Raw genomic sequence first — 12,260 nt, 5'->3', positions numbered from 1 at the left:
TAGATGGATTTTCCTCCTGGAGTGATGTCTATACAAATATGTAGATCAGCTTACACTAGACTGTAGATCAACCAGCACGTGGAGGAAACAGCTTAGGTTTTAGTCTAGCTACATCTAAAAGATTAATGGATTATATTTTAGAAAAGCATTACTTCAGTCCACCATCCACTCACTGCGATGGGTCTCCACTGAGTAACAAGCCATGTGGTTTCCTGTAAATCAGGACACAATTTAACAGAAATATGACTGAATGGTTTAGTGGGTTAAGGCGCTTCAGACCTGTGTGACTGGGGTTTATTGCTCACATAATGCCACTCAAGGGCGAGTGAGGATGGTCACCTTCGTCTTATATATCGGCAGTAGGAGCTCCGGGCTCCTACGCCGTTAATGGAGCAAGCAAAAATTGGGCTGGGTGATGAACAGATGATTTCAGCACTAGCAATCACCATCCATTAGCCTTTGACCTCGGTTTCTATAACGTATGGAAATGGCAGTGATGAGAATGTTGCAAACTTCAAAAGAAATGATTTTCAAAAATGCAGGGCAATTACAAGCAACCGTGATTGGAATCTCATTGCTCAACCATCAGGCACCAATGATGCAAGGGAAATTTTCACGGAAATTCTCAGCAAAGCTGCGCAATCAACAAATTCCAGTGCTGACAAGAGGTAAAAAACATAGATGAGGGTACACACACACACACACACACACACACACACACACACACACACACACACACACACACACACACACACACACACACACACACACACACGCACACACAAAATAGCTAGCTAGCTAGCTAGATAAATTGATAAATGAAATGTATTTAAAAAATGAATAAATCAGTACTTATTGCCCGAAGACAAACAGATTAAAACGCCAACTAAAATATAAAAAAAAGTTGCGTTAATAAATCAAACACAAAATTCTTCAGGTATTGCTGGATCGTAATCAAAATTACGCTGAAGCTAAAATTAGCTTCACCATTTAATGCAAACAGAAAGCACATTAGTGATGAAGATATGGTTTAATCTTTTAAAATATATTCTGTACATTTTCACTTTTACCATAATGTTCCTAATGAATTCCAAGGTTTTTCCGTGTAACCTACGTTCATATGACAGTAAAGTGTTAACAGTATTATGGTGAAATAAGGAACTAAACGGAAGTATGGGTAGTAGGACTGTATGGAGAGAAAATGGACGCAGACATGTAGGTAGAATGTGGATCTGTGAATGAATCTGAAACTGGGAGAAAGTAGGTGAATAAAACAAATGGGTGTATGTGAGTGTATATGAGAGGTTGTATGGAGGTTGGGGAAGCTGTGGAGATGACAGTGGATCGAGGTGGAAGGATGTAAGTTGGATGGAAGTAGGTTCTGGGGAGGGAATTGACGGACTGATTCCATCCTACAACTTTACCTGATGGCTTAAGTGATGTAAAAACGGCAACAATTCCACTCTTTCTTTGTGCGCCGTACCTCAGTTATCTCTAAACTGGGATTTAGGGTTGGGATGATACTGATGCTGATGCAGACGAATTAGATAACGATTAGGGAGAGAATTTTTTCATACAAGGAGCATACTTAAGATAAACATACTAGATTGGTCAGATAAAAGTTCTCCGTGATTTTGAAAGACGCAAAAAATGCTATATAAAGTCTTTCAGCTCAACCTTTAAATCACTCCTTAACAAATACCATTAACATACCGGCAACTGAACCAGATTTATACTGAGGCAGGTAACAAATGCATGCTAGTATTTTGCTTCATAATAAACTGTTGACAACCTTGTATCTCAGTATCCTTTTTATTTTTTTTTATGTGGAAAATGTGTAGAAATGCATCGAGGAACGGAGTAAATGGTGCCCCGATGTTGGAACAAACGATTCTTGTAAGACTTAATTAGCTCAAATTTTGTAGTAGGTACTCCGTAATTGAGCCAGTTACTCTACATGTAATGTCTGTAAAATAACTGGCAGTATTTTTTTCAATAAGAGAGGAGTCCAAATATTCTAATTCACCAACGTTGTGTGCATATAGAATAATTTCCCTGCAACTTGGCTCGTAAAAGTCTCCTGGGCAACAGTATCATATCTCGTTCTAAGCATGCTAATTTTATAGGGTATGACTTTTGCATTATGTATGTTTAGACTGTAGAGGAGGTAACTACGCTTGAATATCCTACTACACTGTTGAATATTATTTCCTTTAATGGAATACGGTAATTTTAAAGTATCGTTAGGATTTTCTTTTATCCCTTTTAATAATAATGATGATAACAGTAATAATAATAAGAAGAAGAAGACGAAGTATTATAATAATCTTTGTATAATGCATGGTGGTCTTTCCCTACGCTCTTACTTTCACTGAATGGCAGGGGATTTGTGGGATTATAGGGAAAATGGGGAAGAGCGTAGTCTTAGTTTATTCTAATTATAACTAATCTATTATATACATCTAACATATTCACAGAGTATCCAGTGAAGTGGAGCCATGGAAAGACCTAGAGTTTTATTTCACAGCTGTTTTTCATGCAACTTTATATTCTTTCTTTAAATAGTCTCTTAAATTACCTTATGCACACACTCTCCCTCTCCCGTTCACACCCCCCAAACGCTCTTACAATAATCTCTTTCCCCTTCTGTACAACAAACTCATTCCTGTCAATTCTCACAAACTACATCCCCCAAACACACCTTCCCTATCCACACACTATCTCCCTTTCCACACACTCCCTCCCTTTCCATACACACCCTCCCTTTCCACACGCACCCTCCCTAACCACACACTCCCTCCCTTTCCACACACACACCCTCCCTTTCCATACACTCCCTCCCTTTCCACACACACACCCTCCCTTTCCATACACTCCCTCCCGTTCCACACTCCCCCCCATGTCTGCATAATACTTTCGCCCTTTCCATACCCTCTATCTATTTTCACACATTTCCTCCCCTCCTAGACTCTCTCTCTCTCTCTCTCTCTCTCTCTCTCTCTCTCTCTCTCTCTCTTCTCACGCACACACACACACACACACACGTCTTCCCTTTAAAGCCCTTCCATCTTTTCATCCCTTACGCTCTCTCTTCCCTCACCCAGAACCACTCGCTCCTCTCCTCTCCCCAACACACACATTCTCCATTCTCTCAGCTTCAGCCCTACCATTCTCTCCCTCCTCCCTTGTGCACTCCCTCCTCCCTTACTCACTCCCTCCACTCCTAACTTCTCTCCCAAACTTTCTCCCTATGCACACACTCAGCTCACAGCCCTCCCATGCACTAACTGCCCTCTTACACACACTCTTCCATCCGCTTCTCGCTTCTCTTGCACACCCCCTTCCTACCATCATATTCTCTTTACTTTCACTCTTCCTAGATACAATTCCTCCCCTTATCGCTTTCTCTCTCTCTCTCTCTCTCTCTCTCTCTCTCTCTCTCTGAGCGTGTCCGGGTGACGTGAGGGACCATATTGTTGGAAGGCGGGTAGGCAGCGAGACCGAGAGCACCTCACACGGAGAGAGAGAGAGAGAGAGAGAGAGAGCAGCCCATTCCTTGCAAGTCTGTTTTTGCTCCTGTACGCATGAAAATCTTCCCAGTTTGATATACAGGGTGGGTACGGCTCAGTCTACTGGTGTGGGCGTAGACGTGGCAATGGGAGAAGGAAATGAAGAAATAATGCAGGGTAGATATTGTTAACACTGACCCAGCCGTCCCCGCAAAACACAAGAAATCTACAGGGGGGTTTATCACGCGCTTTACCCTTTACATTAAATTTGTGGCGATATTATGAAGAAAAAAAAACAAAGAAGAATATCAACCCTTTCAGTACCCCACCAACACAGCTTTCCTCACCTCAATTGTGTGTGTATGTGTGTGTGTGTGTGTGTGTGTGTGTGTGTGTGTGTGTGTGTGTGTGTGTGTGTGTGTGTGTGTGTGTTTAATTGGAAAGTCCTTGTGTTAATGAAATTAGGAGCAAACTAAGGTCAGTACTGTAAGTTAAGGAGGTTCCCTGACACTTCTTCCTTAGCGATTTAGTTTTGGATATGACTGGTTAATATCCTTTTGCACATTATCTGTGCAAGAAGGATTTGTGTAACTCAAAAGTGGACAGTAAGGTATAATAAATCGCTTAGTTATAGGTGTTAGGGGGCTTCCTCGTCTGTTGAAAATACGGGACCATGTTTTAGGTAGTATCGGACGGTTTGTAACACCTCTGCCTGACGCATTTATTTTCCATGATACATTTTTCCCCACATGTACAGCCGTAAGCAAAAGTTGGCCGACACATCTCTGCTGGCTGTGGCAATGGAAGGTGTTACATGTACTGTTTCTGTGTGATAGTATTGTAAAGCAGACAAAAAAAAAAAAGGAGTGAGAAAAGGAAGAGCAGAGATCTGTGGTTTAAAGAGAAATGAGAAAAGTGGAAGGCAGGACACGATGTTGGCAGAGAATTGTCGACGTCCCTTTTCTCACGACTGAAAGTTATTGATGCAAAGTGTGCCCGTTGCAAGGAGAGGTGTAACATGCAAAATAAGTCGCTAAGGAAAAGGTGCTACGGTGCTAGAATACAGTTTTCAGTACCATTAACCCCCTTTTTTTTTTTCCTTTAATCATATACTTGCTTCCGCCCAACGATTTTTATTTTTTGCTTTTCGGGGCTCTAAGGTAGACTTGTATAGGGAAGGAGCTGAGGTCTTGCATTCGATTACATATTTTTATAATTTACCTTTGTCATTCAGATGGTTTTATTCAACTCAGGAAAAGCCTCTTGATGCGGTTAACTAAAAATCCTAAGTTTAATTTGGTGGTCTGGAGATAATGAGAACACAGTAAAAAAAAAAAAAAATGCACAAAATAAATCGTTGCGTGAGATGTGTTACGGAGCTTCCTAAACCCAAAAGAATGCGATACAAATACCGTAAGGCGAAATCAAGGGAATGTGAAGAGTCTGGCCAAGGAAGCAATAGGGCGGTGGAGCGAGATGAGAGAGAAGGAAGAATGCAATCTGATGGAAGGACGCGGGAGGCAGGGAGGAACACGAACCAAAGGAAATCCTGGAAGATTACAGGGAGTAGGAGAAGGCTGAGGGCGAGGATCTTCCACCTGTTGACGGAGCCTCCAGGAAGAGACGGGAAGGGGGAGAGAAGTAAAAATAATACAGGTTGTCTCGGGAACTGTCTGGCAAACGCTAGGGTGTTACTCTAAGGCTGGTTTGAGTATAAAGGTTCTATATCAACATGGGTCCAATTGTCAACCTTTATGGAGCCACGATTACTCATATCCTTATGGGTGAATTATGAGGAACTCCATTTTCACCCATAAGGTCCTTAGTAATTGTATCTCGGTAAAGACTGAGAACTGGACCCACGTTGATACTGAAGTTTTTCTTAAATTACACCCAGGGCAACCTCCTAAAGTTTGGCAGACCTGGGACACCTTGTGTAAAACGATAAAAACAAATATGGGTAAGAAGTAGGGAGGGACTTTTGAATCACTTCCATATTCTTCAGTAAAGGAGCTCTTACTCTCTTCATTAAAGGATATCTTACTCTCTTCATTAAAGGAGATCTTATTTAATCTGAATTTTTACCATGAAGAGGCAACGGGAATACAGGCAATGGATATTTTATTTGTATCCTCCATCAATAGGGGGCGGATTCCTGAGCTGAAGTATCGTTTGGCAATGACGAGAAATAAAAAAAAAATAAAATAAAAATTATGGTAGACTTAATGAAATTGTTTTTTGTCCCCTTCGGTATGTGATGAAGGATTAGAGTGGAGAGGGGATCGGGGAGACTATAGTGCAGGAGAAGGGAAGGACAGAGAGAAGTTATGAAGGAGGAAAGGAGGAAGTTTGGAGAGATGTTGGCAAGGAGAGATGGAGGAATGGAGAGGAGAGGAAGGGGAAGGGAAGAAGCAGGATGAGAAGAAAGGAAGGGGTAGGGATGGAGGGATGACAGGACAAGGGATGAAGAGTGGACTGGATGCGGGGGCGAGGGAAGGGAGTAAGGGATTGTGGAGAGAGTAAGGGACAGAGAAGATGGGGAGGGAGTAAACGTAGAGAGGAAAGGATAGAGGAGAGGCAGAGGAAGGGATGGCTGGAGATCGAGAGGGATTGAGAGGGGAGAGGGGAAGGGACAGACGGAGAGAGGAAAGGATAAAAAGAGGACAAGGGTAGGGACGAAGCTGAGAATACTGGCCTCGGTATTCTGTCTTAGCTGTCATATATATGTTTTGAAATTTGATAGGGCAGGGGAAAGCAAACCCCTTGTAATTTACTGTAGTTTATGAAGGACATAACGAAAACACATCCCAGGTGACCAGAATGACCGGAAGTGGCCTGACTGGGTAGAAGTGGATGTGCCTGTCCTAAACAGATGTGAAATTATGTTAAAGAACCTGCACTGATTTAAATGGAATGGATGTGAAGGGTTTGACTGTACATGATGCGGCCTGATCTAACATGAACGCACCAAGATTGATACGACAGAGTTAATTTTGTACTTATGGACTAAGGGAGGCTGAAGCGTCGCGAAAGAATATCAAGTAAATTTTTTCGACTTTATTATACTAGACTTTACTCAAACTTGGCCTAAGATTTCCGCCTCTCCATCTCGAATGCTGAGTTGTTGGAAGAGCTTAACACTAGAATAAGGTGCTTGTCACGAAGGAGTACTATATAAAAGGATGTAGAGCCGTAATACTGTCTTTTTTCTGCCACTGTGAGACGTGAAATAAGCTGCAAAATTACGATGGCCAAGTTAAGATGAATGAGATATAAAACTTAGGGGAACCGCACTAACCAGACTGAACCAGGATGAACCCATGGGCTCGTGAATGGCCCTACATGAGAAAGAATTCACCTATCAGAATCTAATTTGATCCCACTGCACTTGAATTAAGCTGTAAAACTGAAATTCTTGAGCCTGAATGTGTCTGAAGTAACGTGAACAGATTGAGCTGAACCTGAACTGATATTACTGGGCTTATGGTGGCGGGAACAGACCTAATGAACCAGATTACATCAAACATGTCTGAATGGAACAAAAATGATCTGAATTTAACTGGATATAACAGGCCAAAAAGTAATCTGGATGGACAGCAAAGAGTCTGCATCAGCCTAAACTAACCAATGTACCGGAATAAATATTTTGTTATCAGGCCACGCAGGAATATAATAGGCCATTGTAACTGCTGGTGCTCTGACACTTAAAGCCAACTAACTCTTTTGTTGGCTAATGATTTTGTCGATGCTACGCAAGGACTGTTGACGAAGGTGTTTATTTAACTTAAATGATAGGCCTCCGTACCGAAATTATTAACAGCAGTACTTCTTAAACTTCCATTTCATTGTTGTCCTTTCACATACTCTTGTTACACCCTTTCGCTACGAGACGCCTTACTTCATTAAAATCAAAACACTCTGGTGCTAGCAAGACACAGAAAACAGCATCCTTTTACAGACGGGGTTAATACAGATTGCTTTCAAATTCTACATGAGCCCCTTAGTTAGATGAATAAGATGTCCTGGCGATAGCATTCGTGCAATATAAACTTTTTCTTTACCTTATCCTACCACACGATTGCATCCAGCATGCGAGTGCCTTTGCTGATAAAATAGTTTAAGAAAGATGCATCAAACCTCTCCAGTTCAAAAACTTCATCCTGAGATGAATAAAATGGTCCAGAGATAAATATGACTATTAGGAATCATACGTCGTCTGGATGAAGCAATTACTATGCAAAAATAAAGAGCTGCAATTATATAAAATTGAGCAAAAAGTAATTTCTGCATGATGAATCTGGAGATGGAGCCAGAGTCTCATTATAATATAAATTGCATGTTGCCAGCTGGTGAGTGGAGTGGAGGGTTAAGGCAAAGTGAGAGAGGGGGTCTAGGTGAGGAGTGAAGGTGAACCAGGTGAGGCATGGAGGTGGACCAGGTGAAGAATGGAGGTGGAAAAGGTGTCTGTAAGGTAAAGAGGCTATATTCCACCATCTGCTTACTAACCCCTCAGCTAAACATGCTCACTAAACCCCAGCCTAAAGCCATCGGCGCGCAGAAAGCGAGTATGCTTGGGTGGGATGTTTTGCACCACTGTATTCTATAGAAGAGGCCACACTGGGAAAAGTGTGTGCACGTGAGAACTCAAGGCCACCTGGGTCCACGCGGAAAGAGTAAACAACATATTTTTTCCACTTAAAGCTGCATGGTCAGTGTAATAAAATGCTTGCAGTGCAGGTCACAGCTGATATTCACTCATACCCTCTTTTTAAGTTCCATTACATACCCAGCACGGTGACAGAACATTTATTCCACTGCACTGGAGGAGGACTAGAGAAAAAATATATATAAATTCAGCCACAGTGTTTACTAGTGTCAGTCTGCCTTGGATCCCACTCACCTGCAACCGTTCCCTTCCTGTGTGGATGTACACTAACACGTTTATCTCTAAATAACAGAGACACCAGACAAATTGTTTTCCTGCCATCCAAACTTTGGAGAACGGAGCTACAACACAGAACCGTTTTGTAGTCACTGTCTTCTTTTAAATTAAAACTGTATAGTTTGCATTTTTCCTGTTCTGCTAGAAAACTAAATTTTTATTCTAAAACTATTGAATCGTGGGGATGGAAAGAGTGCAGAAACAAAGAGATAAAAGGAAACACAGAAACAAGAGAGCATTTGGGATGGAAGGAGAGTCAGTGTTCTATACCCATTACTACCTTCCACGCTGTTCTCACGAAACAGATGTAGCTGATGGAATGTAGTAATGGATACAGAACTCTGAACCTCTTCCTATCCCAACTGATCTTGTTTCTGTGCTTCATTCATCTCTCTCTCTTCTTTTTTTTTTTTTTTCAGTTTTTCCATCCTCATAATTATGTCAACAGTCACCATAGATTTTTTTCTAGTTTATAAAACAACTCTTAACTGTATGATTACTGTTACCGCGATTCCTGATACAGTACACGTAAAATGGTTACGTGAAATGGTACAACACGAAACCGTGGAGCTTTATATATTCTGAGAAGAGGTCTGAGTGCCGGAGAATGTTTTTAGGCAGTAACTCACGTGCTGTAGCTCTAATGCTGCTCTGCATAATAAAAAAGAAAAAAATCCCCGTGGTTAAAAACCGTTTTGGTGCATAGTACTCTCATGCACACCTTTCATTTTGGAGTTATAACTGATCAACACAGAAAGGGAAAAGAAAGAAAATGAACAAAATTTTTCTTTGTGCAACTCAGTTTTGCTACTCCTACGATGGTTACTGGGTTTGTGAGTAGCTTTGCACTTAAACAGCGAAGGTCTTTTAGCCCATATGTTTTAAACCGGGCTTCGCGAGCGTTTTAGTGCGTGCTTATTTATACTGTAAAGGACGCTATTCTAAACCTCCGCCACCCCTACATAGTAATCCCTATTGCTATTACTGGTGATATAGCCATGACAATATTACTGAGCTTCATGGTGGTCTTCCTTGGTTTTTCCTGTCACCTTCAAGGGGGAAGGATGCTGGATGGGGGTCTTCTTGCTTTGCAATCAGTATCTTTGGCTCATGGAAAATATACCATAGGCACTGACTTCTCTGTAACAAATTTTATCAAAGATCAATAGTTTTGCTGCTGTTTACATTCCTTTATACTCCTTTGTACCAGAAACGGTAGCAAACAATGATTCGATTTATTTATTTGTACTTACACGGAGTTGAAGAACATAGCATTATCACCATCATCATCATCAACATCATCACTTATCTCAGTATTAATTAAGTGAATGGAGTCCAGGAACAAAAAAGAAGAAATAAAGGCGTACAGTAGAGTTGTCATTAGGGCCAGTAAGTTCACCAGCTACAGAAGTTATCACTCAGGGACACGGTATGCTTCGACACAGCCACCTTCATCATCTTTTTTATCGACCTCAGCCAACTCAGCAGGCCACAGCCAAATTCACTTGTACTGACGGGTGGCCCGAAAACGCACGACATGGAAAAGGACAACATGACACTTCCAGGACAGGACAGCGAAAGACAGGAACACGTCAGTACTGGAATATGACAAAACTGTCTAGACTGGAAAATGTACACCTGCTACAGTAAAATTACAAATACATGAACAATGATAGAAAAACAAACCTTGGAAGACCATAGACACACTATAATCTTGGAAAACCATAGACACACTATAATGGAAAGGAACATGGGCAACGCTACGCTATTGCAACTCTCCAAATGACCAAGCACATACCCCCACCACCTTCCTGCACACCTAACCAAGCACATACCGGCCCTCACCACCACTCCTCTGTATACCACAGAGACAGCAGGTCGCATTGAAATCTGATAAAAAAGTTTTTTTGGTTTTTCATTATTAAAAAAAAAAAATACCTAAGACACAATGTTCTACTTATCGACAGGCACCAGATCATTATAAGATACATAACTATGTGAAATTTCGTGACTCTAGTGAATACTTTCCGAGTTCTGGTTTCAGAGTCCTTGTGCAGGTCGCACTGAAATATGAGATTTTCTTTTTTCAAAAAAACTACGTAAGACACAGCAGTCTTTCAAAAGGCACCAGTTCACTATCAGACACATAACTATGTGAAGTTTCATGACTCTATACCGTAGTTAATACTTTCTGATATTTCCTCTGGAAACGAAATCTTTCCTCCACCTATTCTTGTTGATCCCAGTGATAACAATACTCTCTTCAGACTTCGTCAGGTGAAGGGTAAAAAACCTGCAAACTATGATTGATAGGAAAATGCTTGATCTGGAAAATGATAAACAAGAATATGAACAAATCAAACACACTCGAAAAATGATCAAAAATACAAATTATTACCTCCGCCAAGGAGTTTTATTCACCTCTGTCCATTTGTTTGTTGTTTGGTTGGTTTGTGAGCAAGATTACACAAAAACTACAGGACGGATTTCCACTAGACTTGGTAGAAGAATGGGCCTTGGACCGGAATAGACTCCATTAAATTTTGGTGCGGATCCGGATAAAAGTGCCGATCCAGGAATTTTTTTCCACATTCTTTAACATTGCGAGATAGGGCATTTTCGACGTTTTCGTAAAATTTTCAGTGAATATTGCATGGCTCTTGATGAAAAAATCAGGCATAATTAAGATATTGGTATCTACGAATGTGTACAGTTTGGCGTGGATCCACATGAAATTCCGGATCAAGCGGATTTAAATATGTTTTTATATGAGGGTGGTCTTTTTCCAGCTGCATGTTGGGCCTTGACGGAGGTATGCGCTCTACTGAGTCCCATTCTAGTTGCTTCTGTCATACGCTGCACACGCTAATCATTTTAGCTTTACTCAGCCTGACGGTTCCAGGTGTGGCGCGTGAGACGAAAAATGATCGAAAAATAATTGAGACACCAATCATTGTTTCAGCGAGGTTGGCCACAGTTGAGCAGGGCCACCATTCCACGATAGATTTCCATACCATCCAGAAGGGTTGTGGTGTCATTTATGTCGGTAGAGATTTTACTTACAAGAGTTCAAAGATGCGTGACAATGTGGGATACTTAACGTGTATCAGACACCTACAGAGGCACGGCTAAAATACAAGAATGTCAGCTCTATATTAATGTAAGTGTTGAGTAGATATCCATACAGAGATACTGTTAGATTGTTCCTAGCCATGATATTATTTATCTGTGTAGTGTTTGTTCGCACTGTTAATTGCCTCTTAACTATCCATCATCTCTTTAATGACTGCCCAAACATATTATATACTTCATCGAACCTCGGTCTTCCAATATCTTGCACTAAGTCTCATTTGGCATTAAATTAATTGTGTGTTGGATATACGTTGGGTACTTTTTTTCTGATGGATGCTGTGACATGACTTAATTGGTCAGCTGCACAGTCAAGGACAACAAATGATTTGTTTTTCCAATCTCATTATATTTGTTTTGTATGTAAAAGGGCAACAAAAGGCACTAGTTACCTATACATAAAAAACTCATGTTGTTTAAAACCTGTCCAACTAACCTTTGTCCTCTCATCTGATGTCACTTTGACTCTCGTGTCAAATGAGAGGCTTGGCCAATTATTGGCTTGGTGCTAGCTTTTCATTATTCAGTTCAATTAAATTCAACATTCATTAATCATATCCTTTGTATTTCAGTGACCCCACTGCGAACACAGTTCAAAGGATACAGTCAGGACAACTAGCCTATGTTCGCGGCAATGTCAGGAAGAGGGCACCTGATTAACAAGGTTCTCTTTGATATTC

Source organism: Coenobita brevimanus, chromosome 107, assembly GCF_032717465.1.
Source record: "Coenobita brevimanus isolate Jiangsu-jjx chromosome 107, ASM3271746v2, whole genome shotgun sequence".
NCBI classification, from domain to species: domain Eukaryota; kingdom Metazoa; phylum Arthropoda; class Malacostraca; order Decapoda; family Coenobitidae; genus Coenobita; species Coenobita brevimanus.
Note: the sequence above shows the minus strand (reverse complement) of the source record.